General features: G+C 54.0%; 4 long non-coding RNA genes across 5 annotated transcripts; 3 read left to right on the forward strand and 1 right to left on the reverse strand.

Moving 5' to 3' along the window:
* Positions 1 to 2,717: 2,717 nt before the first annotated feature.
* LOC135408399 (uncharacterized) lies at positions 2,718 to 4,842 on the forward strand. Of its 2 annotated transcripts, none has more exons than XR_010427583.1 (3): positions 2,718 to 2,804; positions 3,782 to 3,911; positions 4,352 to 4,842. It is a non-coding gene; the product is annotated as an uncharacterized LOC135408399 (long non-coding RNA). The 2 variants fall into 2 exon arrangements; XR_010427582.1 differs by lacking the exon at positions 2,718 to 2,804 and adding an exon at positions 3,422 to 3,460.
* Positions 4,843 to 6,330: 1,488 nt separating this feature from the next.
* On the forward strand, positions 6,331 to 9,713 carry LOC135408400 (uncharacterized). The gene is made up of 3 exons (XR_010427584.1): positions 6,331 to 6,530; positions 9,313 to 9,563; positions 9,688 to 9,713. It is a non-coding gene; the product is annotated as an uncharacterized LOC135408400 (long non-coding RNA).
* A 3,010-nt stretch (positions 9,714 to 12,723) lies between these two features.
* Positions 12,724 to 15,295, forward strand: LOC135408398 (uncharacterized). Its single transcript, XR_010427581.1, has 3 exons — positions 12,724 to 13,037; positions 14,020 to 14,105; positions 14,767 to 15,295. It is a non-coding gene; the product is annotated as an uncharacterized LOC135408398 (long non-coding RNA).
* An 8,466-nt stretch (positions 15,296 to 23,761) lies between these two features.
* LOC135408397 (uncharacterized) lies at positions 23,762 to 27,088 on the reverse strand. Its single transcript, XR_010427580.1, has 3 exons — positions 26,833 to 27,088; positions 25,602 to 26,719; positions 23,762 to 23,996 (listed from the first exon to the last, which is right to left on the reverse strand). It is a non-coding gene; the product is annotated as an uncharacterized LOC135408397 (long non-coding RNA).
* Positions 27,089 to 27,612: the final 524 nt, after the last annotated feature.

Below are 27,612 nucleotides of genomic sequence, written 5' to 3' on the forward strand. Positions count from 1 at the left end.
TGGTTCCACAGTCTGCAGAGAAGCTCCTTTGCCCAGCAGGCAGTCCTGGAATGCCCAGCCATCCATGGCAGAGATTCCCAGAGCTGCCACATGCCCCAGCTGTCCCTGAGCCCCAGCTTTGGCCGCGGCACTGAAACGCTGCCAGGACCTGTCCCTGCTGTGCAGGTCCGTGGGGCTGCAGGACACGGTGTCACACAGCACACACGGCCACTGGGTCCTGCCAGCTCCTCCAGCCTGTGCTTCCTGACTGCCGGGGATGTTAGGGGCCACCTGTCTCCAGGGATGGGCAGGGAAACAGAGATTTCCTGTGACAGGGAGCAAGATTTCCTGTGACAGGGCCTTGCCAAGGCAAGCAAATCGCCTGGGCTTCAGGTGCCCGTGTGCAATTCCATCTCCAGGCTCTCCCCCAGCAGCAGGTTCCTGTCCCCAGTTCCCGATCTCCCTCAGCTGAGCGGGCGGGGCGGGGCCGCAGGGCCAGGCGGGCTGGGATTGGGCGGCGGCGCTCGAGCGCTGATTGGGCAGCGCTGGCGGCCCGCGGTATAAAGGGCCGGCGGGGCGGGTGCGGTCGGTTGTGTGTGAGGGCTGAGGGTGGTGCCCCGCTGCTGCCCGGGCTGCGGAGGGGAGAGCGCCTTGGCCGCTGGGTTATGGACCGGGGGAGCCGGGGGGCGTTTAGGGGCGCCTTGTGCTGGGCAGCGGGGGCCGGGTAAGCCCCTTCCCTGCCGGGTGACCCCGGGGGAGCCGTGGCAGGGCTGCGGGGCTGGTTGTCTGAAAAAGGTGGAAGCTCTGTTGGCCTCTGTTGACACCTGCACCAAAGGAGATGCAAATTTTCCCCCTCTTGGTTGCAGGCTTCACAAAGCTTCACAAGCTTCCTTTCCCAGGAAAGGAAGTTTTAGATTCCAACTCACCTTTATGCTAAAGGTTTCCTTGTTCTCTCAGCAGGATGTCGAGTGCCACCGTGTCCCTGAGGTTCCCCTTTCTGCTGTTGGGAGAGCACAAGGTGGATGGAGAGGATCCCCAGCCATCTGCAGGCAAAAGGGACTCGCACAACTGCAGTTTTCCTACAGCCCTCATGAGAGGGGCTTTGAGGGTACCATGGGTAATGTGCCAGCTCTCCTGCTGGAGTTTTCATCTTCTGCTATATTTGAACATAAAGAGTAAAACAAAAGTCAGGTGTGTTCTGGAGTATGTTACACTCGTGCAAAGCTCCTTCCCTCTGTTTATTTTCTGTTCTGGAAAGCACAGTCTGGGGTTCCTGGGCACTCCCTATTAAATGATTCCATGAAAATAATTTTGTACTGAAAGGAGAAAGGAGCTGTCTGTGGGAGGTCAGATGTCCCTGAAAAACCTTGATGTTTTTTCACTCAGTAAGCTCTTAAAATATCTCAAAGTGGGTAGGAATGCCTGGCTTCTAAAACTCACCAGCTGAGTCTTAGAGGCTTCTTTGAAGAGCTGAGTTCAGGCAGCAGAATTGCCCCCCCAGGAGGGACTCTGTGCCTGCTCTCCCGTGGCTCCAAGGGATCTCTGGCCCTTCACGCCGGCACCGAGATTTTCTCGGGAAGGGCCTCAGATCCCCGGACCAGTCTGGGACACAGGCAAGATCCCCCTGCATTTTAGGACCAAATTGGGCCCCCCTGGAGGGACAGTGCTGTTGGTACCCCCCGGGTTGGGGCACCCCGAGGACTCCAGCGCGCACCGAAAGGATTATTCGGGGAGATCCTTGGGGTGCCCGGCCCTGGGGAGCTCAAAGCAAGGTCCCTGCCATGGATTCAGGCATTGCTGAGAGTATCCCAGGGGTAGCTGTCCCTGCTAGACATGGAGCTCTCTAATGGACTGTAATTGTGTTCTAAAAGTGGTGCTCCAAGTGCCAAAGCAGTGTGGGACTGGGATTAAGAAATGAGCAGTGATGGTCCAATTGGCTGTTTTCTCGGGAATGTAATGGTAAGAGCTGCAGGAGTGCCAGGTGTGTGTTCCAGTCCCCAGCATTTGGTTTGCACATGTCCTGGTCAGACACAGGTCCAACTTCCCCAGTCCTTAACACAACAAAGAGGGAATGAAGGACTGGCAGTGTTAAGGTGATTGGTGTGACAGGGGTTAAACTGGGAAAACATTAGGGAATTCCTCGGTTGGTCTATTTGCCAGACTCACCCAAACCTGTGTTAGGAAGAGATGGACTGGAAATGTTGAGGCAGCAATGAAATGGAAAACTGGGGATAATGAAACTGTAATTGCTGCAACTAAATGTGTCCAAGCAGCAGCTCTTGTTGTGCAGGGAATAACTCCTGTCAGCAGCAAGGTCCCGACTGAAGTGGCAGCTGCAGTTGTTCCTGTGGTGTGGGCCAGTGGAACTGCAGGAGAGTGGGAGAGGGCAGAACCTGTAGGTATTACCCCTGATGTGGGATCTCTGCTGGTAAGGCAAACCCAGTATTCTTTAAAATCAGAATGCCAGCTTGGATTGGTTGCAGTAACAGCTAAATTGGCTTATCCTGGTTTGCTTGTAGGACGTGAATGCAAGAACCTGCCAAGTAAACCAGTGGCCAAGATAATTGATCAGTGCAGGACCTGAGAGAACCCCTGTAAGTGACAACCTCGAGCAGTTTCCAGTACTGGATTGAAAAGATGGCCTTTGCTGCATCTGCTTGAGCAAGGAAAGCCAAGAAACCTTTGCTTTGGCAGGAGAAAATCCAGAAAGCGGGAAGGAAGAAAAGAAGCTCCCTGACTCCTCCTGAGCCCCAGACAGCCCATGAACTGCCTTGCTGGGAATGGTAGGATGGGGTGGACTCTGGATTGCTCCCTCTGGATGTGTGGTAAGACTGTTCTGCCAACTTCTCCAACAGCCTGTAAGCATTCGCTGCCTTGGTTAGATGGTGCAAGGGCAGCCTTTAAGCAGCTAAAGCATTCCCTGAGGAGAGCTCTGGGTCTGCCAGATGTCTCAGAACTGTTGGAAGCATCTTTGGTGGGGAGGGCAAACAAAGGCCAAGGTGTGCAGTGACCCCCCTGAGAAGGGACTTTGAGTTAATGGCATCCCTGCAAGTGAACTGTGTGGGCTGTTCCCCCTGTAGGGCAGGTGATAGTCCCAGCTACAGTGATGGGAAAAATAGTTAAAAGAGAGCCCCAAAAGCTGGAAATCCTCTTGGAGGCTCTTGGCAAACAGAGTTTTCTGAGTTCCCCCTGAAAGAAGAACAGTGATAGTTTTGAGTGGTGGTAGATCCTTTGAATAGATAGCCTTGAGTGTGTCCTTGTTGCACCAGTAGGCCTTGTCCAACTCCCCATCTTCCAGGAGATACACATATTAAAGTTTAAAATGATCCTTTTCCTAATCCTTTGTTGTCTTGAGGCTCTCCCCTGCAGGAACTCCAGGAACTCCTGGTGCCGCCTGGGCCGATGGATTGGACGCCCCAGCCCCTCCGTTCCTGCCCAGCCACTGGGTCCGTGTCCAGTGGTGGCACTGCCAGCCCTGCAGGTGAAGTGGGAAGGGCCTTTCCAGGTCTTGTGGGTCACATTGATAGAAGCTAAATTTGCAGAAAAAGGACCTGGGGTCTGTTATTCTTGAGTTCAGAAAGCTCCTTTTGGTTGGTGAGCAGGACAAAGTGGATCCTTCAGAGTTCCCATCCGTGTTTGTGTCTCAGCCTGTGTTAGGATTCAGGGCTGTAGCTGTTGTTGTCACTGAGGAGTCAAACTATGCTTTAAATCATGAGACACTGGCCTGATGGCCAAGTGTCAAGAATAAAGGGGGAATGATATCTGAGTGTTGAGATGTAACAAGATCTGATCCTTTTTGCAGTGGGATGTAGCCTGGAAACTGCAGAGAGCTGAGCCAAGGGATTGAAAGGGACCAAGCAAGGGAGGTGAAGAAAGAAGGAAGAAGGGAAGTGAGGCAGCAGCCAAGCAGCAGCAAGTTGCTGTGTAAGCAGGTGAGTTGTGTTGAGGTTCCTCAGGCAGGCACTGAGGACTTTGAGGGCTCCAGACAGAGCAGACCTGGGAAGGCCCTCGTTGAAGCCCCTCTGAGACCTTCGAAGTGTAGGCGTGTATGGTAATGAGTGTTGGAAAATGTCCTGACTGTGGAACAGGAATGCAGGGAAGGAAAATGAATCCTCCTGTAATGCTGACCCCTCCCATCATCTGCAGTGGAGATAGCTCTGTGTGCCCTTTGGGAACTGATTGCCAGGACAACTGGCGGGCTGGAATGATTCAAGAGCATAGGAATACAAGATTGCCTGGCTTCTGAAACTCACCAGTTGTGTCTCAGAGGTTCTTGTAAGAAATTTTAGACAATACCTGAACTTCTAGTGTGTACTTCTGAGTTCAGTTGGAAAGAGATTGTCCAGGGAACAAGTATCTTTCTCATTCCAAGAAGTTGCACTTGATGAACTTCCCATCTGAGCTGATGCCCTTGGCAGGAGAAGTGCTCAGCAAGGAGGCTCTTTGCTCCTAGGCAGGAAGAAAGGCCAGTGCCCTTCCTCCCCAAGGCCCAGCCCAGCAGGGCTGGCAGGAGCTGCTGGTGTGGCTGCTCTTTGGGTTCTCAGCTGTGGCTGTGGGGTGGTGACATCGTGTTCCTGCCTGTGCTCCAGGGCAGCCAAAAGCCCCAGCCCAGCCCCTGGGCCTTTTTGGGAGCCTGAGCTATTGTAGTACTGGGGATGGGGGTTTGGGTTTTTGTTTCCCTAAAAGTAGAACCATTGGGGGGGATCTCTTATCTCACAGTTGTTGTTGTTTTGATATCTTAATTAATTACAACTTGAGAAGAAAACCTTGTGTAACTTAGGAACTGACTTGCACTGGTTACACTGAAAGTGCCAAGGAGTTGTAGTGTCCACTGGATTGTTTGTATTGAAGCAGTTTGGTGTTTACAGAAGGATAATAACTCCTGTCAGCAGCAAGGTCCTGACTGAAGTGGCAGCTGCAGTTGTTCCTGTGGTGTGGGCCAGTGGAATTCCAAGAAATGGACAAGGACAGAAGCTGTAAGAATTACTCCTAAGGCAGAGTCTCTCCTGGTAAGGCAAACCCAGTATCCTTTAAAATTAGGAAGCCAAACTGGATTGGTTGCAGTAACAGTTAAATTTGCTGATCATGGTTTGATAGTAGAATGTGAATGGAAGGACCTGTAAAGAAAGGAAAAGGGAAAGATGATGGATTGCTGGGAGCAGGGGCTGGCAGACAGTGGGATGGATGTTTGGTTGTGTTTGGGAATGAGCAGCTTGACCTGCCCAGGGTTGTCTGTGCTGGGGGTGGGTTTGGGTCCTGTGTGGCCACAGGTCTGTGCAGCAGCTGGAGCCTGGGCTGGTTTGGGGGCTGTGGTGTGCCAGGCTGCTGAGTTTGTTTTGCCTGTTTCCTTGGAGTGTCCCAGTGTCCCTGCTTGGCTGTTTGTTGCCCTGCAGGCAGAAGAGCCCAGGCCTGAGCTGGCTGAGTGTTGGTGTGAGCCAGAGTGGGTGTCCCTGCCCTGGGGCCAGTCCCCAGAGCTGCCTTTGGCATCCCCTGCTGAAGGGTGGGAGCTGCCCAGAGCCAGCAGCATCCAGCTGGAGGATCCAGGAGGATGCAGCTCTGCTTTGCTGGGAGGTAAGAGGTGGGGTGCAGGAGCTGGCAGGGGTGTTTTGCAGGCAGAGGGAGGGCAGGAGCAGGAGAATTGCAGGTGCAGCAGCTGGGTCAGTGCTGGATGGAGTCGGGGCTGGGAAAGGGCCCTGAGTGTCAGGGCAGGGGAGAGCCCAGGGTGGCCCTGGGAGCCCTGGGGCTGTGAACAAGTGCAGTGGGCAAAGGAATGGGCACTGGAGAGCTGGGCAAACAGCTGGAGGAGTTGCAAGGGGAACCAGGAGACTGGAATGCAGGAGCAGCAGCTCCCTGTGTGTGTGTGTAGAACCAGGTGTACTGCAGCCCTGAGTGAGGTGGGAAATGAACCTCAGGAGGCTGGGAACAAGTCCCACACACTGGTTAAAGTGGGATGGAGTCTTGCCAAGTGTCTGAAAAGCTTTTCTTCAGTGTTGCTTTATCAGTTGAAAACTGAAGTGATTGTCGAGGTGTTGGCAGTTGTTTTCCTGTGTCTTTGGTGAGGTGTTGACTCAGTACCTTTCTTGGAGCTGCTGTTGGATGAAGAGGTGCCCCCAATTGACCTGTAAGGTCCTTGTTTTTCTTCCCTGCTTCTCCCAGCTTGTCCAGGAGATGGAATTCCAGTGCTACAGTCTGGGTGGGTCATGGTGCTCCCAAAAGGAGCCTTTGTGCCTTCAGGACAAGTTTTGGTGCCACTGGAGCTGCTGGGAGAAGCATAGGGTTGGCAGTGAGAGGCCTGGAATGATGTTGGTGTGGTACAGAAGAAATGAGCAGTGATGGTACAATTCACTATTTTCTCTTGAATGTAATGGTAAGAGCTGCAGGAGTGCCAGGTGTGTGTTCCAGTCCCCAGCATTTGGTTTGCACTTGTCCTGGTCAGACACAGGTCCAACTTCCTCAGGCCTTAACCCAGTAGAGGGAGAATTAAGGACTGGCAGTGTTAAGGTGATTGGTGTGACAGGGGTTAAACTGGGAAAACATTGGGGAATTCCTGAGTTTGTCTGTTTGCCAAACTCACCCAAACCTCTGCTAGGAAGAGATTGAGTGGAAAAGTTGAGGCAGAAATGAAATAGAAAACTGGGGATATTGAAACTGTAATTGCTGAAACTAAATGTGTCCAAGCAGCAGCTCTTGTTGTGCAGGGAATAACTCCTGTCAGCAGCAAGGTCCTGACTGAAGTGGCAGCTGCAGTTGTTCCTGTGGTGTTGGCCAGTGGAATTGCAGGAGAGTGGAAGAGGGCAGAACCTGTAGGTATTACTCCTAATGTGGGATCTATATGGGTAAGGCAAACCCAGTATCCTTTAAAATCAGAATGCCAGACTGGATTGGTTGCAGTAACAGCTAAATTTGCTCATCCTGGTTTGTTTGTAGGATGTGAATGCAAGAACCTGCCAAGAAACCAATGGCCAGGATGATTGATTAGTGCAGGACCTGAGAAAACCACCTTAAATGACAACCTCGAGCAGTTTCCAGTATTGGATTGCAAAGATGGCCTTTGCTGCATCTGCTTGAGCAAGGAAAGCCAAGAAGCCTTTGCTTTTGAAGGAGAAAAACCTGAAAAGCAGGAAGGAAGAAAAGAAGCCCCCTGACTCCTCCCTGAGCCCCAGACAGCCCATGAACTGCCTTGCTGGGAATGGTGGGACAGGCTGGACTCTGGATTGCTCTCTCTGGATGTGTGGTAAGACTTTTATACCAGCTTTTAAGAACAGCCTGTAAGCATTTGCTGCCTTGGCTAGATGGTGCAAGGGCAGCCTTTAAGCAGCTGAAGCATTCCCTGAGGAGAGCTCTGGGTCTGCCAGATGTCTCAGAACTGTTGGAAGCATCTTTGGTGGGGAGGGCAAAAAAAGGACAAGGTGTGCCGTGACCCCCCTGACAAGGGACTTTGAGTTAATGGCATCCCTGCAAAGTGAACTTTGTGGGCTGTTCCCCCTGTAGGGCAGGTGATAGTCCCAGCTACAGTGATGGGAAAAATGGTTAAAAGAGAGCCCAAAAAGCTGGAAATCCTCCAGGAGGCTCTTGGCAAACAGAGTTTGCTGAGTTTGCCCTGACAGAAGGACAGTGATAGCTTTTGAGTGCTGGTAGATCCTTTGAATAGATAGCCTTGAGTGTGTCCTTGTTGCACCAGTAGGCCTTGTCCAACTCCCCATCTTCCAGGAGAAAGACCTATGAAAGGAAAAAGTGATCTTCCTAATCCTTTGTTGTCTTGAGGCTCTCCCCTCAGGAACTCCAGGAACTCCTGGTGCCGCCTGGGCCGATGGATTGGACGCCCCAGCCCCTCCGTTCCTGCCCAGCCACTGGGTCCGTGTCCAGTGGTGGCACTGCCAGCCCTGCAGGTGAAGTGGGAAGGGCCTTTCCAGGTCTTGTGGGTCACATTTATAGCAGCTGTAGTTGCAGAAAAAGGACCTGGGGTCTGTTATTCTTGAGTTCGGAAAGCTCCTTTTGATTGGTGAGCAGAACAAAGTGGATCCTTAGGGTAAAGTGGGAATGATATGTGCATGTTGAGATGTAACAAGAGCTGATCCTTTTTGCAGTGGGATGTAGCCTGGAAACTGCAGAGAGCTGAGCCAAGGGATTTAAAGGGAGCAAGCAAGGGAGGTGAAGAAAGAAGGAAGAAGGGAACTGAGGCAGCAGCCAAGCAGCAGCAAGTTGCTGTGTCAGCAGGTGAGTTGTGTTGAGGTTCCTCAGGCAGGCACTGAGGACTTTGAGGGCTCCAGACAGAGCAGACCTGGGAAGGCCCTCAGTGAAGCCCCTTGGAAACCTTCTAAGGGTAGGTGTGTGTGGTAATAAGTGTTGGAAAATGTCCTGACTGTGGAACAGGAATGCAGGGAAGGAAAATGAACCCTCCTGTAATGCTGATCCCTCCCATCAGCTGCAGTAGAGATAGCTGTGTGTGCCCTTTGGGAGCTGATTGCCAGGACCCCCGTGGGGCTGGGATCATGGCAGGGTGTTGTAAGCAAGGAATGCCTGGCTTGTAAAACTCACCAGCTGAGTCTCAGAGGCTTCTGTGAAGAGCTGAATTCAGGCAGGAAAATTGGCCCCCCAGGAGGGACTCTGCCTGCTCTCCCGTGGCTCCAAGGGATCTCTGGCCCTTCACGCCGGCACCGAGATTTTCTCGGGAAGGGCCTCAGATCCCCGGACCAGTCTGGGACACAGGCAAGATCCCCCTGCCTTTAGAAATGAGGCCTTCTTGTGGCTTCCCCCCTGTACCCGTTGGGGGGTTCCAAAGAAGGCCTCTTGAAATGCCTTTTGGGCTGTCCATGGCAAGCTTGAGACCAAATTGGCCCCCTGGAGGGACAGTGCTGTTGGTGCCCCCCGGGTTGGGGCACCCCGAGGACTCCAGCGCGCACCGAAAGGATTATTCGGGGAGATCCTCGGGGTGCCCGGCCCTGGGGAGCTCAAAGCAAGGTCCCTGCCATGGATTCAGGCATTCCTGAGAGTATCCCAGGGGTACCTGTCCCTGCTGGACTTGGAGCTCTCTAATGGACTGTAATTGGGTTCTAAAAGTGGTGCTCCAAGTGCCAAAGCAGTGTGGGATTGGGATTAAGAAATGAGCAGTGATGGTCCAATTGGCTGTTTTCTCTTGAATGTAATGGTAAGAGCTGCAGGAGTGCCAGGTGTGTGTTCCAGTCCCCAGCATTTGGTTTGCACTTGTCCTGGTCAGACACAGGTCCAACTTCCTCAGGCCTTAACATAATAGAGGGAGAATGAAGGACTGGCAGTGTTAAGGTGACTGGTGTGACAGGGGTGAAACTGGGAAAACATTGGGGAATTCCTGAGTTTGTCTGTTTGCCAAACTCACCCAAACCTCTGCTAGGAAGAGATGGACTGGAAAAGTTGAGGCAGCAATGAAATGGAAAACTGGGGATATTGAAACTGTAATTGCTGAAACTAAATGTGTCCAAGCAGCAGCTCTTGTTGTGCAGGGAATAACTCCTGTCAGCAGCAAGGTCCTGACTGAAGTGGCAGCTGCAGTTGTTCCTGTGGTGTGGGCCTGTGGAATTGCAGGAGAGTGGAAGAGGGCAGAACCTGTAGGTATTACCCCTGATGTGGGATCTCTGCTGGTAAGGCAAAGCCAGTATCCTTTAAAATCAGAATGCCAGACTGGATTGGTTGCAGTAACAGCTAAATTTGCTCATCCTGGTTTGCTTGTAGGACGTGAATGCAAGAACCTGCCAGGAAACCAATGGCCAAGATGATTGATCAGTGCAGGACCTGAGAGAACCCCTGTAAGTGACAACCTCGAGTAGTTTCCAGTATTGGATTGCAAAGATGGCCTTTGCTGCATCTACTTGAGCAAGGAAAGCCAAGAAACCTTTGCTTTGGAAGGAGGAAATCTGGAAAGCAGGAAGGAAGAAAAGAAGCCCCCTGACTCCTCCCTGAGCCCCAGACAGCCCATGAACTGCCTTGCTGGGAATGGTGGGATGGGGTGGACTCTGGATTGCTCCCTCTGGATGTGTGGTAAGACTGTTCTGCCAACTTCTCCAACAGCCTGTAAGCATTTGCTGCCTTGGCTAGATGGTGCAAGGACAGCCTTTAAGCAGCTGAAGCATTCCCTGAGGAGAGCTCTGGGTCTGCCAGATGTCTCAGAACTGTTGGAAGCATCTTTGGTGGGGAGGGCAAACAAAGGCCAAGGTGTGCAGTGACCCCCCTGAGAAGGGACTTTGAGTTAATGGCATCCCTGCAAGTGAACTTTGTGGGCTGTTCCCCCTGTAGGGCAGGTGATAGTCCCAGCTACAGTGATGGGAAAAATGGTTAAAAGGGAGCTCCAAAAGCTGGAAATCCTCCTGGAGGCTCTTGGCAAAGAGAGTTGGCTGAGTTCCACCTGACAGAAGGACAGTTACAGCTTTTGAGTGCTGGTAGGTGCTTTTAAATAGCCTTGAGTGTGTCCTTGTTGCACCAGTAGGCTTTGTCCAACTCCCCGTCTTCCAAGAGATATACATATTGAAGTTTAAAATGATCTTCCTAATCCTTTGTTGTCTTGAGGCTCTCCCCTCAGGAACTCCAGGAACTCCTGGTGCCACCTGGGCCGATGGATTGGACGCCCCAGCCCCTCCGTTCCTGCCCAGCCCCTGGGTCTGTGTCCAGTGGTGGCACTGCCAGCCCTGCAGGTGAAGTGGGAAGGGCCTTTCCAGGTCTTGTGGGTCACATTGATAGAAGCTAAATTTGCAGAAAAAGGACCTGGGGTCTGTTATTCTTGAGTTCAGAAAGCTCCTTTGGATTGGTGAGCAGGACAAAGTGGATCCTTCAGAGTTCCCATCCGTGTTTGTGTCTCAGCCTGTGTTAGGATTCAGGGCTGTAGCTGTTGTTGTCACTGAGGAGTCAAACTCTGCTTTAAATCATGAGACACTGGCCTGATGGCCCAGTGTCAAGAATAAAGGGGAATGATATCTGAGTGTTGAGATGTAACAAGATCTGATCCTTTTTGCAGTGGGAGGTAGCCTGGAAACTGCAGAGAGCTGAGCCAAGGGATTGAAAGGGACCAAGCAAGGGAGGTGAAGAAAGAAGGAAGAAGGGAAGTGAGGCAGCAGGCAAGCAGCACCAAGTTGCTGTGTAAGCAGGTGAGTTGTGTTGAGGTTCCTCAGGCAGGCACTGAGGACTTTGAGGGCTCCAGACAGAGCAGACCTGGGAAGGCCCTCAGTGAAGCCCCTTGGAAACCTTGTAAGGGTAGGTGTGTATGGTAATGAGTGTTGGAAAATGCCCTGAATGTGGAACAGGAAGGCAGGGAAGGAAAATGAACCCTCCTGTAATGCTGACCCCTCCCATCAGCTGCAGTGGAGACACTTCCGTGTGCCCTTTGGGAGCTGACTGCCAGGGCACCCGTGGGGCTGGGATCATGGCAGGGTGTTGTAAGCAAGGAATGCCTGGCTTCTAAAACTCACCAGCTGAGTCTCAGAGGCTTCTGTGAAGAGCTGAATTCAGGCAGGAAAATTGGCCCCCCAGGAGGGACTCTGCCTGCTCTCCCGTGGCTCCAAGGGATCTCTGGCCCTTCACGCCGGCACCGAGATTTTCTCGGGAAGGGCCTCAGATCCCCGGACCAGTCTGGGACACAGGCAAGATCCCCCTGCATTTTAGGAGCAAATTGGGCCCCCTGGAGGGACAGTGCTGTTGGTGCCCCCCGGGTTGGGGCACCCCGAGGACTCCAGCGCGCACCGAAAGGATTATTCGGGGAGATCCTCGGGGTGCCCGGCCCTGGGGAGCTCAAAGCAAGGTCCCTGCAATGGATTCAGGCATTGCTGAGAGTAGACTGGACTGGGCAGAGAGGGAGCAGTTTGTCCTGTGGAGTTGGGCTGGGTTAGTTCAGGATGCCTTGGGAGGCAGGGCTGGAGAGGCCCCTCTGTTGGCTGTAGTGTTGGAAGGTTGTAGCAGCAGGGATGGAGCCTTCGACCTCCTGCTCCCCCCGTGAGCCCCGACGGGACCGTGCCCTTGGCAATGGAGGGCCCCCCATTGCTGAGTCAGCGGTTCCGGGGCCAGGAGGGATGGGATCAGGATGCCGAGCTCCACCCAGGGCCAGGGCTGCCAATGTTCAACCATGGAGAGAACTGAAAGCAGAGTGAGATGGAGGCCAAGCTGCAGCACAAGGATGGGTGAGAAAAGACCCTGGTCCTCAGGTGGAGCTTTGAATTCCCTGGAAAAATGGATCTTTTCAGATGGTTCAGGCCCTTGTGGGTGCTGGAGCAGAGGCCTCTGTAATTTATGGTCACCCTAAAAAGTTGCAAGGAGGGCAAGTTCTGACTGCAGGATGAGGTGGGAAACAAAGTGCAGTGGTCCAGAGAAAAGCTGAGCTTAAAATTGGTCCTGTGCCAGAGCAGCCTCGTGCAGTGCTTGTTGCTGTCCCTGAGTGTCCCATTGCAGTGGATATTCCCAAGGGTGCCTTGTGCTGGGGAACACTGGGGGCAGTTCCCTTTCCCTGGGCAGGGCAGGCAGGGCACGTTTCCCCCCTCGAGGGTGGCTCCACAGTCCCACCCTGTGCCCTGGGAGCGTGGCAGAACACCTGGACCCACTGTCCTTGTCAGAGAGGGCACAAGGGATGGTTGGATGGGTGAGGGAATGGTTCAGGGAGTACAAGCACCATTAGAATGAGTAGGGCAGCACATGGAAAGGAAGGGGGGGAGTTAATCCAGACAAAATTCAAGACCTGCCCAACCTGTGATATTTTTAGGATCTCAGAGGTGTTGTGGTCCCCCGGAAGTATTGCCCAGGACTAGGCAGGAGACTTCAGGCTTGGTCACCCCCAGAGCAAGGTGGAAGCCCAGCAGTTTATTGGTTGGTTTGGCTTTTGGTGACAACAAGGTCCTCCTTTGGGACCAATCCTTGGCCTGGGCCATAAAGTCCCAGGGCAGAAGTGTGAGTTTGAGTGGGAAATGAGCAGCAGGGAGGGTTGGAAACAGCTCGGGGAGCAATTCAACAGGCTCCAGACCTGTGGCCAATACGAGCTGCAGAGGGGGAACTGAAGGTTCCTGCCAGTGCTAATGATGCCAATTGGAGCCTCTGGCAGAAGTAGGGTCGTGTAAGGGGGGACTCCTGAATTAGATGATCAATGGAGCATAGAGGTGTGAGAAAGAAATCCTATTAGGATGTGAAACCAGCTCGAGTGTGGTACAATGTAACTTGATGGCACAAGCTAATTGTAAGGTCCATTGTGCTTTTCAGCAAGTCAGCCTGATATCCCCTGTTATGAGAGCTGAGTTCTTCCTTGGTTCTGCTACATCTTGCAAGGTAGGTACATCTACCCTTGAAACACCATGGGAGAGGTCATCCCTAGGGGTGAGAAAGATGATGGTGAGAGGAAGATGATGTGGGCAGGGGTGGCTGGCCCCTTGCCCTACAAGTAGGGCAGGCCCAGGCTGTTGCCACCAGGCAATGATCAGGCGGTGTTTGGCTGCCATTCAGGCCTCCCCTTACACTGCGTCCTGGCCCTACGTGGTGTAATGTGGAGCTGATCAAATGGGCTGTCAGGACTGCTGAGCTGAGCGATCCTCATCCTGCCACCGAGCCTGTGTTGCTCCGCGGGGACGCCCGCTAAGGGATGGGCACCGACCAGCTGCTGCAGATCCTGACAGCCCTGCCTGGCTGGGGGGGTGGGCACAGGTTAGTGATAGGAGGCAATCGAGAAAGAAGACTTTAAATATCCTTTAGTGTTCCTTTAATACCCTTTATTTAGTATTCATAATATTTTCCCTTTAATTTCCCCTATTACTAACCAAATATCGTGTTAATAGTTATCCATAAGATTGTGTTATGATCCTTTTTGGTATCCCTTTGACTCCCTTTTTACTAGTTAAGATTATACTGTATTGAATGCTGTTCTTAGTATTTGTTTTAATGCCACACAATAAGGCAGTTCATTTGTATCCTTTTTTAACTTTTGATTCTCTTTGCTAAGTTTATTATTATTATTCTCACTGTAATAAAGGTACCTTGTGTGTTTGAATGCTTGTGGCACTTGTCTTTATTCTGGGCATGTATCCTAATGAACTGTTACAGGTAGGAAGGAAGTGCCCTTAGGATTTGGGAATAGGAAGTTACTGGAAGCCAGCCCAAGATAGACCCTGTTGGAGAAGCGGCTCTGAGTATGTTCTTGGGCTTTAGTGGGAACTTAACAAATGCTAAGAGGGCCTGAAATCCCCCTAAGGCCTTGGGTAAAAAGCTCCTCCAGGATGCCCAGGCCAGGCCCTGCTCAGGAAGGCAGCCCCATGGAATGGAGATGGTGGATCCAAGGCAGAGCCAGAGCAGGGGTCGGGGCAGGAGCGAGGCCTCGGGAGGGAGTTGCCACCGGCCCTGTGGTTGAAGCAACAAGTGTAGATCCCCTGGACAGTGAGCACAAATCACTGGGGAAATGGGGAAAAGCCCCAGAGCAAGTGCTGGGAGCAGAGAGGGAGCATGCATGGCTCACTGCTGGGTCAGCCACATCTGTCAGTGGGAAGCACTTTTGGAAAGCAGGAGCTTATAACCCGTGCCAGAGGGAGTTTGAAGTCACAAAGGGGGGAGGCAAAAGTAGTCCATGTGCTGAGTGAGACACTGTACCTGTGGGAATGAAACAGGAAGAACTAGGGCAGTGTCAGGTTTGTAGGGATTTGGGGTCAGTTGGCAGTGGTTTGGCTACTTGGCTCCCAAGTGCCACCCTCACGGAATTAGTGATTAAATGCAGACAAGGAAAATGGGAATATGTTCCTGTGAATAAATGTTAGTGGAGGGAATGATATTGCCATGTTTTAGCTTGATATCTTACAGAACCTGTGGATCCTGGCCATCCTCACAGCCCTTGTGGTCCCTCTGGGCGATGCTGTTGGCCCGGGCAGTTCCCTGGAAAAGGTGCCTGGGTCGGGTGCCTTGGTTTGATTTGGATGGAGATGGAAAAGCAGCTCCAAACCAGGACCCCAGGACAAGGTGACGTGGGAAGCAAATGGCCCTTGCCCAGGGGTCAGTGTCCCTTTGTGCCCGGGGGGACTCTCTGGCAGGGCCGGGGTCTGTCGGGCTCATTGTGCGGGCGGCTGTTGGTGCCCTCAGTGGGATTGGATGGATGTGATTCCAGGGGCTGGGAGCACTGTTGCCATGCAGTGCTGTAGTTTCCCTTACGGTGCTGGGTCCGGGGGGTCTCCCTGGCATCGTTGTCCCCCTGTGTGAGCGGTGCCAGTCCCAGCCCCAGTGTCACAGCAGCAGGGCCGTCCCCTGGGCTCTGCCTGCTGGGCTGTTCTGGGAAGTGCTGCCAAAAGAGCAAAGGGATCAGCTGGGGCAGGGGATGGCACAGTTTGGCACCATCCTCCCGAGGCGAATATCGGTCCAACTGTTGGGTACCTGCTGCCTGTGTCCTGCAGCCCAACATCATCAGGATAACAGAATTCCTTTCCCCACTCTGATTCTAGCTGTTCCTGTTATTCCATGACTGGTGAGGAGTTGTTTTCTGGAGTGCCCTGCCTGTCAGCAAAACACCAGGCCCAAAGGATCCTGGCAAGTGCAGCCCTGGAAGAGTCAGGAAGACTCAAAAATGCACCAGTTCTCAGGAAGTACAACTTTATAAAACATTTATGAAGCTGAAATTCCACAGCCTTGAGCTGTTGGGTCCCAATTAATGTTGGAGGGAGAGGCAGAAAATGCCACTGCTGCTGGGGCTGAACTGTCTGCAGTGACTGGGCAGGACTTGGCCCTGATGCCTGAGTGCATCTTTAGGGTGGATCCCAACTGTGAGCCCTTGGCTCCATAACTTGAGAAGAGGGTGTTCCTGCAAGCCCAGCTGCTGTGTTGGTGGTCCTGGGGGCACCTCTTGCCCTGGCGGGCTGTGAATGTGTTTGTGTTGCAGCTCAATAAAGTCCCTTTCAGTGGTGATTGTGTCATTTTTGTGTCAGTTCCTCTCCCCTCTTGCCCTGCCCCCGTGGCTGCATCACTGGCTTGTGCCTAAATGAACTCTTCCCCTGCAGCAGTTCCCTGGTGCTCTCAGACAGGGTGGAGCTGAGGCTCCTGAGCAAAGGGAAAAAGGATCCATCCAAGGCAGGCCCGTGCTCACCCCCTGCCTTCCTCCAGCCTCCCGTGTTTCCAGTTCCCATCCCTGCTGGACACACAGCCTGTTCCCAAACAACCCCTGTTCCTGTTCTCTCTCTGTGTTTTTGAGGGGCATTCCTGGGCTGCTGCCCCCCATTCTTTATAAATGAAGTGCCAAGAGCCCCAAGTGCAGAGAGGTCTGCAGGGAATCAGTGCCCAGAGCTGCCTGTGCCTGCCTGTGTTCCTGCAGTTCTCCTTCCTGTTCTCCCTGGGCTGGAGAGACCTGCCTGCCCTGGGTTTATTGGAGCAGAGGGATGGGATTACATTTGTGCAGAAGGTTTGTTCACAGACATGTTTTCTGACAGACAGTGCCATTTCCCTTTTGTCTTTCCCAAGTTTTTCCAAGTGCTGCCCAGCACGGGGATCCATGTGGTGGGACAGTGACTGGCAGCAGGAAGGGGAGCCTTGGCCTCACCTGCCCAGCTCAGGTGGGTGGCACAGAATGGGGGTGGGCTGGCAAGGCATGAACATATTTCTGAGTTCTGGAGTGCCTTGAATCCTTTCCCTGTCAGGTTTCTCTCCCTCATTTCCTGGGCTCCATTGTCCCAGGTGTCTCTTCCTTTGCCCAAAGTCCAATGGCAGAGGATTGACTGACTCCCATGGGAGGTTTGGAATGAAAAGGGTTCTGTTCAAATGGGGCAAGGAATGCAGTAAGAAAGATGAGCCTCCTTTTAGTGCCTGAAGTAGAGAGGAATAAAAATGGTGGAAAAGGTCCCATTTTATTTGTTGTCCCCCCTGGATTTTTCATGGCTAAAACTCTCTAGTGAGCAATTGAAGAGAAGGGTGAAGGGCAGGAGCCTTTGACTTGCCCAGTGCCCTTAATTGCCTTGTTCTCCTCTCTTCCAGGCCAGGCCAAAGCCCTGCTCCAGCCCAGCTCTGCCAAGTGCCCTGGGCTGGGAGCAGCCAAAGGCAAGAGGCTGCAGCCCCGCCGGCCTGGCTGGGGGCTCCTGGTGCTGCCCGTGGGGTGGGGTAAGTCAGAGGGACACGTTTCTCTCCTCCTGCTGTTGGCATTTGCTCCCTGAGCACTGGATATGTAAGGAAGGACGGAGTAGCAGGGAAGGGCAGTGTTTCCAAACTGTCTGAATGTTGCCCCCAGGTTTGGGATGGAGCAGGGATGGGGGTGGTTGGGTTTGGCCTGGGCCGGTCGGGATCAGCCATAAAGGACCCACCAGAGCCCTGAACCCTCACTGGACATGTCCAGCCCCTCAAGTCATTAATTTTCAATAGAGGACAAAGTATTGGTACTTGCTTCTGATCTGTGGAGAATTTCCTTCGGAATGATCAATGCAAAGTATCTCTTTGGGTCTTTTGTTTGTTTGTTTGTTTGTAATTTTCTCTCTGGCTTCAATGAGTTTGGTGTGTTCCTATTAAGGAAGCAGCCTGTTTTTATCTTGAAATTTGGGGTGGTTTGGTTTGTTTAGGTTTTTTTCCCCCCACTGACTCGGGCCATCCGTGCATAGTCCGTGTTGTCCCACAGGACTGTTCTGGTTCTGGGTCAGAGAGAGAGAAGGGAAGTGGCTTTTCCTCATCTGGAATGTTTCCAAGCAGAAGTGGGACATTGTCCTGCCCCTCCCCAAAGCACTGCAGGCACCTGGGAGTAGCTCAGGGCTGGCCCAGTTCTCTGAGACAGAACCATGGTGGAGAGGTTTAAGTATTAATCACATCTCTGGTGTCCCTTGGTTGCAAAGATTGGGTCCTACAGTCCCAGAGCGTTAAGGAAAACAAGGAACTTCTGTTCTTCCTGGCAAACCTTCTGCTATTACTTGTGCAGTGTTTGGGTTCTGTTGTCCGAGTTCCTGTCCAGGATCTTTCTAAGAGAACCTGTTAGAAATGTAGAGGTAGGATTAGAATTTGGGTCTGTTGCCTCCCCAACTGCCTCCAAGTCCTGATGGACTGGAGTGATGAGTGCTTTCAGCCCAGGGTATTTCTTACTATTGTGTGGCTTTCCCTCAGCTGTGGGTGAGGAATTGTGCAGGCAAGGCCTGTGTGCCCGTGGGTGTCTCCCGTGTGTGTCCGTGTGGCAGGGCTGGGACAAGGACTCGTGCAGGGACCCAGCTGGCACTGGAGCTGCTGCCATTCTGAGCCACTGCCAAGGGCTGTGGAGAGACCCTCTGGGAGGCTGTTGCCAGGATTCCATTGGGAGCTGGATCTCCCTCCAGCTGCAGCAGCCAGGGGAGGGTTCTTCCTTGTGCAGCCCAGTGGCTTCTGCTCAGGCTGGCCCAGAGTGGGGCTGGGGCAGGTTCTCCAGGGAACTGGAGCCAGCCCTGAACGGGGCTCTGGAGAGCAGGAGCTGCAGGGACTGAGGTTTGCAAAGCTGGGCTGAAGTTTGTCAAAGCAGCAGAACATTCTCATTCTGGTGGGTTTGTGGAGTCCGTGTTGGTGCCCAGGAGAACTGGGTCAGACTGGGCTTTGTGGTCCGAGAGCTGCCCCCCTAAATTTGGCAGGCTGTGTGTGCTGGCAATGAAGTGCTATCCCAGAGGCTGATGGTTTCTGTCTCCAGGGATGCCCAGGACGCTGCTAATGCCCAGGGATCTGCTCTGGGTCCAGGCTGTCCGTGCTGGAGGGCCCTGGTGGCTGCAGTCCCTGAGCCCGCAGAGACAGAGAGAGCCCCGGCCCGAGGGGCCTTTGGCCCCTTGTCCTGAATTTGAGGTGAGCCTGGGAGCGTGTGGAAGGTGAGAATGAGGGCTGTGTTCCAGCCTGACACCGGGAAGGTCAGTGTTTCCCTGGAGGGGGAAGGTTTGGGCCCGCAGGCTGAGTTGGAACAGGACCAGGGCAACAGACGCTGCTGTCTTTTGTTGCCTCCTGAGGTCTTCTGTCCCCCTTGGAGATTTCCTCCCGGGCTGTGGCCCCACAGGGAGCAGAAGGGAAAGCTACCAATGCCATGGGCATTGCCAGCCTTTGTCTCTCTGCTTTGCCATCCAAGCTGGGAATTTGCTGCTGTTGCTGCCGAGGCTGCCCTACCTGGGAGTTGTGTCCTCCTTGCAGCCCTTCCCAGCCCCAGCCATGAGCTCCAGTTGTGCCTCTGTGTGTCTGGGAGTGTTTGCTGGGACTGTGCTTCCAATGCATCATCCCTGAGAAGATCCTGTTGTTCCAGAGCACTGGGGACAGTTTGGGCTTGGCAGCTTCAGAGCTGGATTGGAGCAGTCCCTGAAAAGAATCAGGAGAGTGGAGGTTTGTCCCAGTGGTGCTTTCACACCCCACTGGACAGGCTGGGCTTTGTGTTTGAGGTTGTCCTGTATTTGCTCTGCAGATAATGGGCCCTTCCCAATTCAGCCCAGCAGATCCCAAGGGCTCTGACAGGAATATTTGTTCTTTCCTTCCCTTTGGGATAACTTCATCTCCAAACTGCCATGAGCAATTCCTTAATTTCTCCTGAAGAAAACCAAGTGTCAGAGGCAGTTTGCCAAGGAGGCCAGAAGTGTCTTTGGAGCAGAGAGTGCTGCCAGCTGCGTGTGCCTGTCCCCAGCCTGGCACTGCCCACAGGGACACACTGGGCACTGACCATGAGAGGGAACAAAACCACTGCCTGCCAGAGGGTTTGTCCTGGGCCAGTCAGGCCTGGGGCAGGAATTGGACTGGGCAACTCCATCAGCTGCTCTTCCCTCCCCCACAAAGCCCCATCCCCTGGGCATTAATGACGTGCCCTGTGCCCAGCGCTCCCTGTTCACCCAACTGAAACCAGAGCAAGGCTTGCTTTGCTTGGAACAACTTAAAATAACTTTAAACCAAAATAAATCACTTTTTTCTTCTTTTTTTTCTTTTAGATGCTGGAATTGCCTCTCTGGCTGTGTGCTGAGCTCTGGCTGCAGGGGACTGTCAGGCCTTGGTGGCTGTGAGTTCCTGTTCTTCTCCCTGGGAAACTGGAAAGAGTTATTCATTAGATTGCAGAAATGTAATTTTGAGGGGACCCAGCAACTGTTTGTGTAGGAAAAGGTGAGGTGCTGCAGAGGGGAGGGAGGTGGCATTTTGGAGGGGTCCCACTGAGGGGGGAGTGGAGAGCCTGGGGCTGGAGTGTGAGTTATTAAACAGGGAAGAAGGGAAGGATGCTTGGGAGGGAAACACTCAGGGAATGTGTAGGGATGGAATGGAAATTTGGGGTGTCAGGAAGAGATAATTGATGATGTAGAGGAAGGGAAATGTTGGGGGTAAGACTTGATCTCATCTGTAGAGGACAGAAGGACCATTTAGAGATAAAGTGAGGCAGTGAGTGGTGGGCAGGTCGGGAAAATTTGTGTTTGTAAAATTTCAGGTCACCTGTAGCAGAGAGGATGTACCTCCTGATGGACACTGAGGCAGTCAGGGGTGGGCAGGAGGGGGGGAAACCTTTGGGGTTAAAACTTGAGGGAACGTCCAGGGCAGAGAGTGAATATTTTGAAGGATAAATGAGGTACTCAGTGGTGGACAGCTGGGGAGTGTTTTAGGGTAAACTTGGGGTAGCCCACAGGGTAGAGAATGAACATGTATTTGTACCGAGGAGCTGATTACATGTGGGTAGGTAAGGAGAATTTTGGGAGTAAAATCTGGGCAATCTGTAGCAGAGAGAATGAATATCTTGGTGTGAAGTGAGGCAGTCAGTGTTGGGCAGGTAGGGAAAAATTCTGTTTGTAAAATTTGAGGTCACGTGGAGCAGAGAGAATGTACATCCTGAGGTAAACTGGGGTAATCAGTTGTGGACATATGGGGAAAATTGGGGGGGAAATATCTGAGGTAATCTGCACGGTAGAGAATGAATATTGAGAGATGAACATGAGGTACTCAGTGGTGGACTTGTAGGGAAAATTGTTCCAAAATATTCCTTCTCTCTGCTGCACATTGCCACAGATTTGACCCCCACAAAGTGAGGCAGTCAGTAGGGGGACAGGCAGAGGAATTTCTGAGGGTGAAACTTGAGCAAAGCTGCAGGGCAGAGAATGAATATTTGGAGGTCCAAAAGAGGCAATCAGGAGTGTGCAGTAGGGAAGACTCTGGGGAGAGAATGACTCTTGTGTTCAAAAAGAGGTAATCAGGAGTGGGCTGGAAGGGGAAAGTTTGGGGGTTAAAAAGGAGGTTCATTCTCTGCAGGGCAGGGAATGAACACACTGAGGTAACCTGAGGTGATGAGTGGTGAGAGACACAGACAATTGTGGGTGTTAAAGTTCAGGTAATCTGCTGGGAAGAGAAGGAACCTGTTGAGGTAAAGATGAGGCACTGGGTGGCAGACAGGTGGGGAGAGGTTTGAGATAAGCCTGAGGTGTGTGTGGGGTGCAGAATGACCCTCTGTAGGTACAAAGGAGCTGGTCAGACGTGGACAGGTAAGGCAGATGTTGGGAGTAAAATGTGGGGCAATCTGTCCCAGAGAGAATGAATCTTTTGGGGTAAGGTGAGGCAGTCAGCAGTGGGCAGGGAGGGAAATCTTTGTTTGTCAAACCTGAGGTAATGTGGAGGAGAGAGAATGCACCTCCTGGGGTAAACTGGGGCAAACAGTAGTGGACAGGTGAGGAGGTTTTGGGGGAAACTTTGAGGTCATCTGTGTGGCAGAGGATGAATGTTTGGAGGTAAAAATGAGGTAATAAGTAGTTTGCAAGCAGGGAAAACTGTGAGGGTAAGTGTGGATGTCACCTAGGGGAGAAAATGAGGCTTTTGAGGTCCAGTGAGGCAGTCAGTGGTGGGCAGGGAGGGAAAATTTGTGTTTGTAAAATCAGAGGTCTTGTGGAGAAGAGAGAATGCACCTCCTGGGGTAAACTGGGGTAAACCTTGCGGACCTGCAGGGAAAATGTGGGGGGTAAAACTTGTGGGAATCTGCAGGGCAGAGAGTGAATCTTCTGAGGTGAAAATGAGTTCCTGGGTGGTGGAGAGGTGGGGAAAGTGTTGAGAGTAAACTGGAGGTGGTGTGCTGGGTAGAGAATGAACATCTTGATGTAGAAGTGAGTTGCTGAGATGTGGAGAGGTCGGGAAAATGCAGTGGGTCCAGAGTGAGGTCACCTGTAGCAGAGAGGATGTACCTCCTGATGGACACTGAGGCAGTCAGGGGTGGGCAGGAGGGGAAACCTTTGGGGGTAAAACTTGAGGGAATGTCCAGGGCAGAGAATGAATATTTTGAAGGATAAATGAGGTACTCAGTGGTGGACAGTTGGGAAGTGTTTTAGGGTAAACTTAGGGTAGCCCACAGGGTAGAGAATGAACATGTATTTGTACAGAGGAGCTGATTACATGTGGGTAGGTAAGGAGAATTTTGGGAGTAAAATCTGTAGCAGAGAGAATGAATACCTTGGGGTAAAGTGAGGCAGTCAGTGATGGGCAAGGAGGGAAAATTTGTGTTTGTAAACGTTGAGGTCACGTGTGAGCAGAGAATGTACATCCTGAGGTAAACTGGGGTAATCAGTTGTGGACATATGGGGAAAATTACAGGGGTAAAACTTGAGGTAATGTCCAGGGGACAGAAGGAATATTTTGAGTTAAAACTTGGGGGGTTTTTAAGGAGGTTATCTCCAGGGGAGAGAAAGGACATCAGGAGGTCAACTGAGGTAATCAGTGGTGGCCAGGTGGGGAGATTCAGGGCAGAAATCTCTGAGGTAATCTCCAGGGTCCAGAATGAATCCTGAGAGGTGCAGAGGAGGCAATCAGGAGTGGACACCACAGTGGGCCCAGGGAAGGTTCTGGGGGTAAAATGTGTGGTAGTGTCTGGCAGAGAGAATGAACATTTTGGGATAAACTAAGGCAGTCATCAGTGGACAGGTAAAACTAGAGAAACCCTCCAGGGTGGAGAATGAATATTTGGAGGTCAAAAGGAGGTAGTCAGTGGTGAGCAGGTGGGGGAAGTTTTGAGAGTAAACTTGAGGTGGTCTGTAGGGTAGAGCATGAACATATTTAGGTATACATGAGGTGATCAGCTGTGGAGAGGTAGGGAAATTTTGGGGGTCCCACTTGAGCAAATCTGCAGGGCAGAGCATGAATATTTGGAGGTCCTAAAGAGGTAATCAGGAGTGTGCAGGTAGGGAAGACTCTGGGATTTAAAAGGTAGGTAAACTCAGGGAGAGAATGACTCAATTTTGTGTTCAAAAAGAGGTAATCAGGAGTGGGCTGGAAGGGGAAAGTTTGGGGGTTAAAAAGGAGCTTCATTCTCTGCAGGGCAGGGAATGAACACACTGAGGTAACCTGATGTGATGAGTGGTGACAGACAGACAGTTGTGGGTGTTAAAGTTCAGGTAACCTGCTGGGAAGAGAAGGAACCTGTTGAGGTGAACTGAGGGTCTCTGCAGTGGCCAAGCAGGGAAATGTTGGGCTGATCCCTGAGTTGCTCCTGTGTGGGGCGGCTGCAGCGAGGCCGAGCCCTGGCCCTGATTTGCCAGCCATGGGCAGGGGGCTCTGTGCCAGCCGGGGGAGCAGCGGGGCCCCCGTGGCAGAGAGGGCAGGGGGGCTGTGGAGCTGCCCCGGGGGGAGCGGGGGGTCCTTTCCTGGGCCGCCTCCAGCCCCCCTCGATCCCCGGGGCTGCGCTGCCCCCCGAGGCTGTTTGGGGCAGAGAGTGCTGCCAGCTGCGTGTGCCTGTCCCCAGCCTGGCACTGCCCACAGGGACACACGGGGCACTGACCATGAGAGGGAACAAAACCACTGCCTGCCAGAGGGTTTGTCCTGGGCCAGTCAGGCCTGGGGCAGGAATTGGACTGGGCAACTCCATCAGCTGCTCTTCCCTCCCCCACAAAGCCCCATCCCCTGGGCATTAATGACGTGCCCTGTGCCCAGCGCTCCCTGTTCACCCAACTGAAACCAGAGCAAGGCTTGCTTTGCTTGGAACAACTTAAAATAACTTGAAAACAAAATAAATCACTTTTTTCTTCTTTTTTTTCTTTTAGATGCTGGAATTGCCTCTCTGGCTGTGTGCTGAGCTCTGGCTGCAGGGGACTGTCAGGCCTTGGTGGCTGTGAGTTCCTGTTCTTCTCCCTGGGAAACTGGAAAGAGTTATTCATTAGATTGCAGAAATGTTTTTTGAAACCTGTCCCCTTCTTTGTGCCTTTTGCTGACAGATCTTCTCTTTCTGCCTTTCAATTTACAGCCTCCTTGCAGCTCCCAGCCAGGAAAACCTGGGATAACTGAGGAGGGACCGAGATGAAGGTTTTGTCTGCAAACTTGGGGTAGTTTCTAGGGGATACAGCAACTGTTTTTGTAGGAAAGTGTGTTTAACCACATTGGCCCAAGTTGTGTTTGCACCAGCTTGGAAAACCTGGGATAACTGAGGAGGGACAGAGATGAAGGTTTTGTCTGCAAACTTGGGGTAGTTTCTAGGGGATACAGCAACTGTTTTTGTAGGAAAGTGTGTTTAACCACATTGGCCCAAGTTGTGTTTGCACCAGCTGGGGCCAGAGGTGCCAGGCAATCCAAAGCAAACCCTGCTCAGCCTCTAAATCCCAGGGGAAGTTCTCCAAGCTGCTCATTGACAGACTAAAGATCCATTGAAATGGAACCAAGAGCACTACTAAGTTTCCTGAGAATCCCAGGATTGCTGTCCTAGAATTTTTAACAGTTTTTTTAATCTTTTTATGACAAAAATTACTTTCTTCCTTTGATTGAGTCCCTCAGTAGGATTTGGGATTTCTGTGGATTCTGAATCCCTCCCAGTGGCCCTGACACTGGTCAGAGCTGGCAGGACAAACAGAGTCAGAGCTCCTGGCAGGCACAGGGGCTTTCCCCCAGAGTGGATCCAACTGCTGCCCCCCAGCCTGGCCAGGCGGGATCTGCTTTGGCTCCCGGCTTCTGCCAGAGACAGAATGTGTTCCCTTGATTGGAATGAGGATCCCGTAGCTTCATCTCCTGGATGTTCCCTGGGCAGCTGATCCACTCTGCCCCACGTCCTGCTCTCAGTTCCTGCCCAGCCAGAGCCATCTGTGCCAAGGGCACGAGCACTCCCAGCCTGGATAGGGAATGGGGGACTGGCTTGTGCACAATTCACCTAGAAAGTCAAACGAGGGGACTGTTGGGCAGCGGCTTTGGCCGACACGGCAGCACAAAGATTGTTCTCTGCAGGGGGCCCAGGTTTGGGTGCCGGTCTCAGCTTTGCAGGTTTGGATGAATTCTACCTACAGCCCGCAATTCCTTGCCGAATTCCTGCTGGAACAGCCTCCCAGTGCCTCCTGGAGCCCGGCTGTTCCCCCGCAGAGCTGCCGCTCTAACGCCAGGTTTGCCAGGAAGCAGCCACGGTTCCAGGTTTGCTCAGCGGGATCGGGACAAGGACAGGTTCATTTTCCACAGACTTTGCTGTTTATAACCCTCCTCCCCCAGCCCCGCTGGTGTCCCTGGGGGGACTTGAGCGAGTTCCCTGGAATTGGGCCGGTTTTCCGCCCCGGGCCGGGCTCCAGGGGATGTGTTGGCCCAGGAGAAGGCGGGGGCCGGACGCGCTCCCGGCCCGGGGCGAGGCAGCCCCTGAGCACGGGCGAGGACGTCTGTCCGGGCGGGAAGCCGCTGTCCCTTCCGAGCCTCGGGAGCGGCCCCGGGGAGTTCTTTTCCCCGAGGAAAGGGATGCACAGCCCTGCCTTCAGGGCACCTCGGCTCTGACCCACCTGTTCCAGCTGTCCACGGGTTCTGCAGGTGCGGTTGGGTCCCCGAAAAACTGCGAATTGCATCCAAGCCCAACTTTCTCCAAGCACCCTCTTTTCTTTTCAGGCATCTCCGAGGGCTCTTGCTCGGGATTTAGTGCCGCTGAGGGCACATGGCCCTGGCTTTAAGGCTGCTGCTGGCTGCTGGCCTCCGGCTGGAAGGGCAGGGATTTGGGGCGGGCGGGACACACGTGGGGGGCGCGGGGGAGCTCTGGGAGGTGGGCCCTGGGAATGGCTGCCCGCGCTGCTCTGCAGCCCCGCCGTGCCGACACTGCCGAGTGCCAGCTGGATTCTTTGGGTCCTTTGGGGCTGGCGCTGGGGCGTGTCCAGGGTGAGGCATCTCAGGGGGCCCGTTCAGAGCAGCGCCCGGCTGAGGAGCCGCGGGCAGCCCTTTCCCCGTGCCCACCCCACGGGGGCTGTAGGGCACAGCTCCAGGGCACAGCTCCTCCATCCCCTGGCAATAGGAAGCCCAAGCAGGGCTGGGTCGCTGTCTGTCGCTCCGACCTCCTCCCGGCCCGCGTTCCCTGCCCAGCTGGGACTGCCCAGGGAGCCCCGAGAACGTTCCTGGCGGGAAGCAGGAGCCGCCGAGGGCTCCGTCCAACTCCGGGCCCGAAAAGCGGCCCCGACCTGAGCCCCCCCGGCATTTTGGGTTCCGAAGGCTCACCTGGAGGAGACGCTCCCCCGCAGGCGGGACCAGGCGGCGACACTCGACCAAACGCCTTTGCCTCGGAGCGAGGGATCCCTCCGGACTCGTTTGGCTCCTTTATCCCTGGAAATGAGCTCGGATGCCGCACGAGCACCTTTGCAGCCGTTGGGTGAAGCCCGGACGGGGCCGGAAAACCTCCCTGAGCAGGGCAGCGATGAATTGGTGCCCGTCCCCAGCCGGGCACAGCCCAGCCGGCCGCGCTCCCTCCGGCCCGTGGCTGCGAAGGGCTCCTGCAGAGATTGAATAAAAGCTCATTTCCTGACTGTATTTGCCCGCGGTCTTGCCCCTCTTTTGACTCGCGCAGCACCATCCGGTTGGAGCATTTCTTGGTTTCCTCCCCTGTAGCCGTTTCCCTCCCAGGCAAGGCCTTCCCCGTCTGCAAATCAAGAGGAAATGTTTCAACGGGATTTTGAAAACCAGAGGGTTTGCCCCGGGAGGGTGCGAGTTGCCGAGAAAGCGGGGGAGAGGAAGGAGAGCCTCAGGTCTCACCTGGCTGGTGTCAGATGAGCCGCACCTTCTGGATGGCAGGGCAAAGAACTGCTGTCGGTAATTGCCGAAGTTCCGCAGGCAGAGCTGGGAGCAGCCTGTGCCCGACCCGCGGCACGGTCAGTGCCAGCTCCTGGGGCCGCCTGAGGACAGACACAGGGACACGGGGACAAACGAGCAGCTCTGCTCGGGGTCCCGGAGCACGGGAGGAACGGGGAAAGGGCTGCCGCCGTTCTTCCCTCCCCGGCAGGCCCCCAGCTCCCCGCGGCCGGAGCGGGCCCGTGGCCGGAGCCCCGGCGGGCCCCAGATCCCTCGTTCCCGGGGGGCCCTGGGGGTGGGAACCTCCTGGGGCCGCGTTTAAGGGGGAGACGGGCGATGTTCGCCCCGGGAGCGGGTGCGGTGGCCTCGGGGGTGCCCGAGCGGGGAAGCTCCGATCCCGCGGGGGGTACGGGCGGCACCCCTCCTCGGGGGTCCCGGGGCCGGCCCGGCGTGTCCCCGCGCCCCGGCCGGTCCCCAGCCCCGGCTCCGCGTCGACACGACGAACGCGCCGCCGTTCTCCCCCGACCGGGCCCCGGCAGAGCCCCGGCCCGAGCGGCCCCGCCGCGCTCGGCCCCAGCGCCCGGCCCGGAGCGGCTCTTCTCGCCCGCGTTGCCGGGGCACAGGCGGCGAGGCCGGGCTGGGATGAGCCCGGCACCGATCCTGGTCCCCGTCCGGATGCCGAGCCCCATCCCAGCCCCAAACCAACCTCGCTCCTCCGGTCGCGGTCCCGGTCCTGGCCCCGAT

This window comes from Pseudopipra pipra, unplaced genomic scaffold, assembly GCF_036250125.1.
Source record: "Pseudopipra pipra isolate bDixPip1 unplaced genomic scaffold, bDixPip1.hap1 HAP1_SCAFFOLD_418, whole genome shotgun sequence".
Taxonomy (NCBI): domain Eukaryota; kingdom Metazoa; phylum Chordata; class Aves; order Passeriformes; family Pipridae; genus Pseudopipra; species Pseudopipra pipra.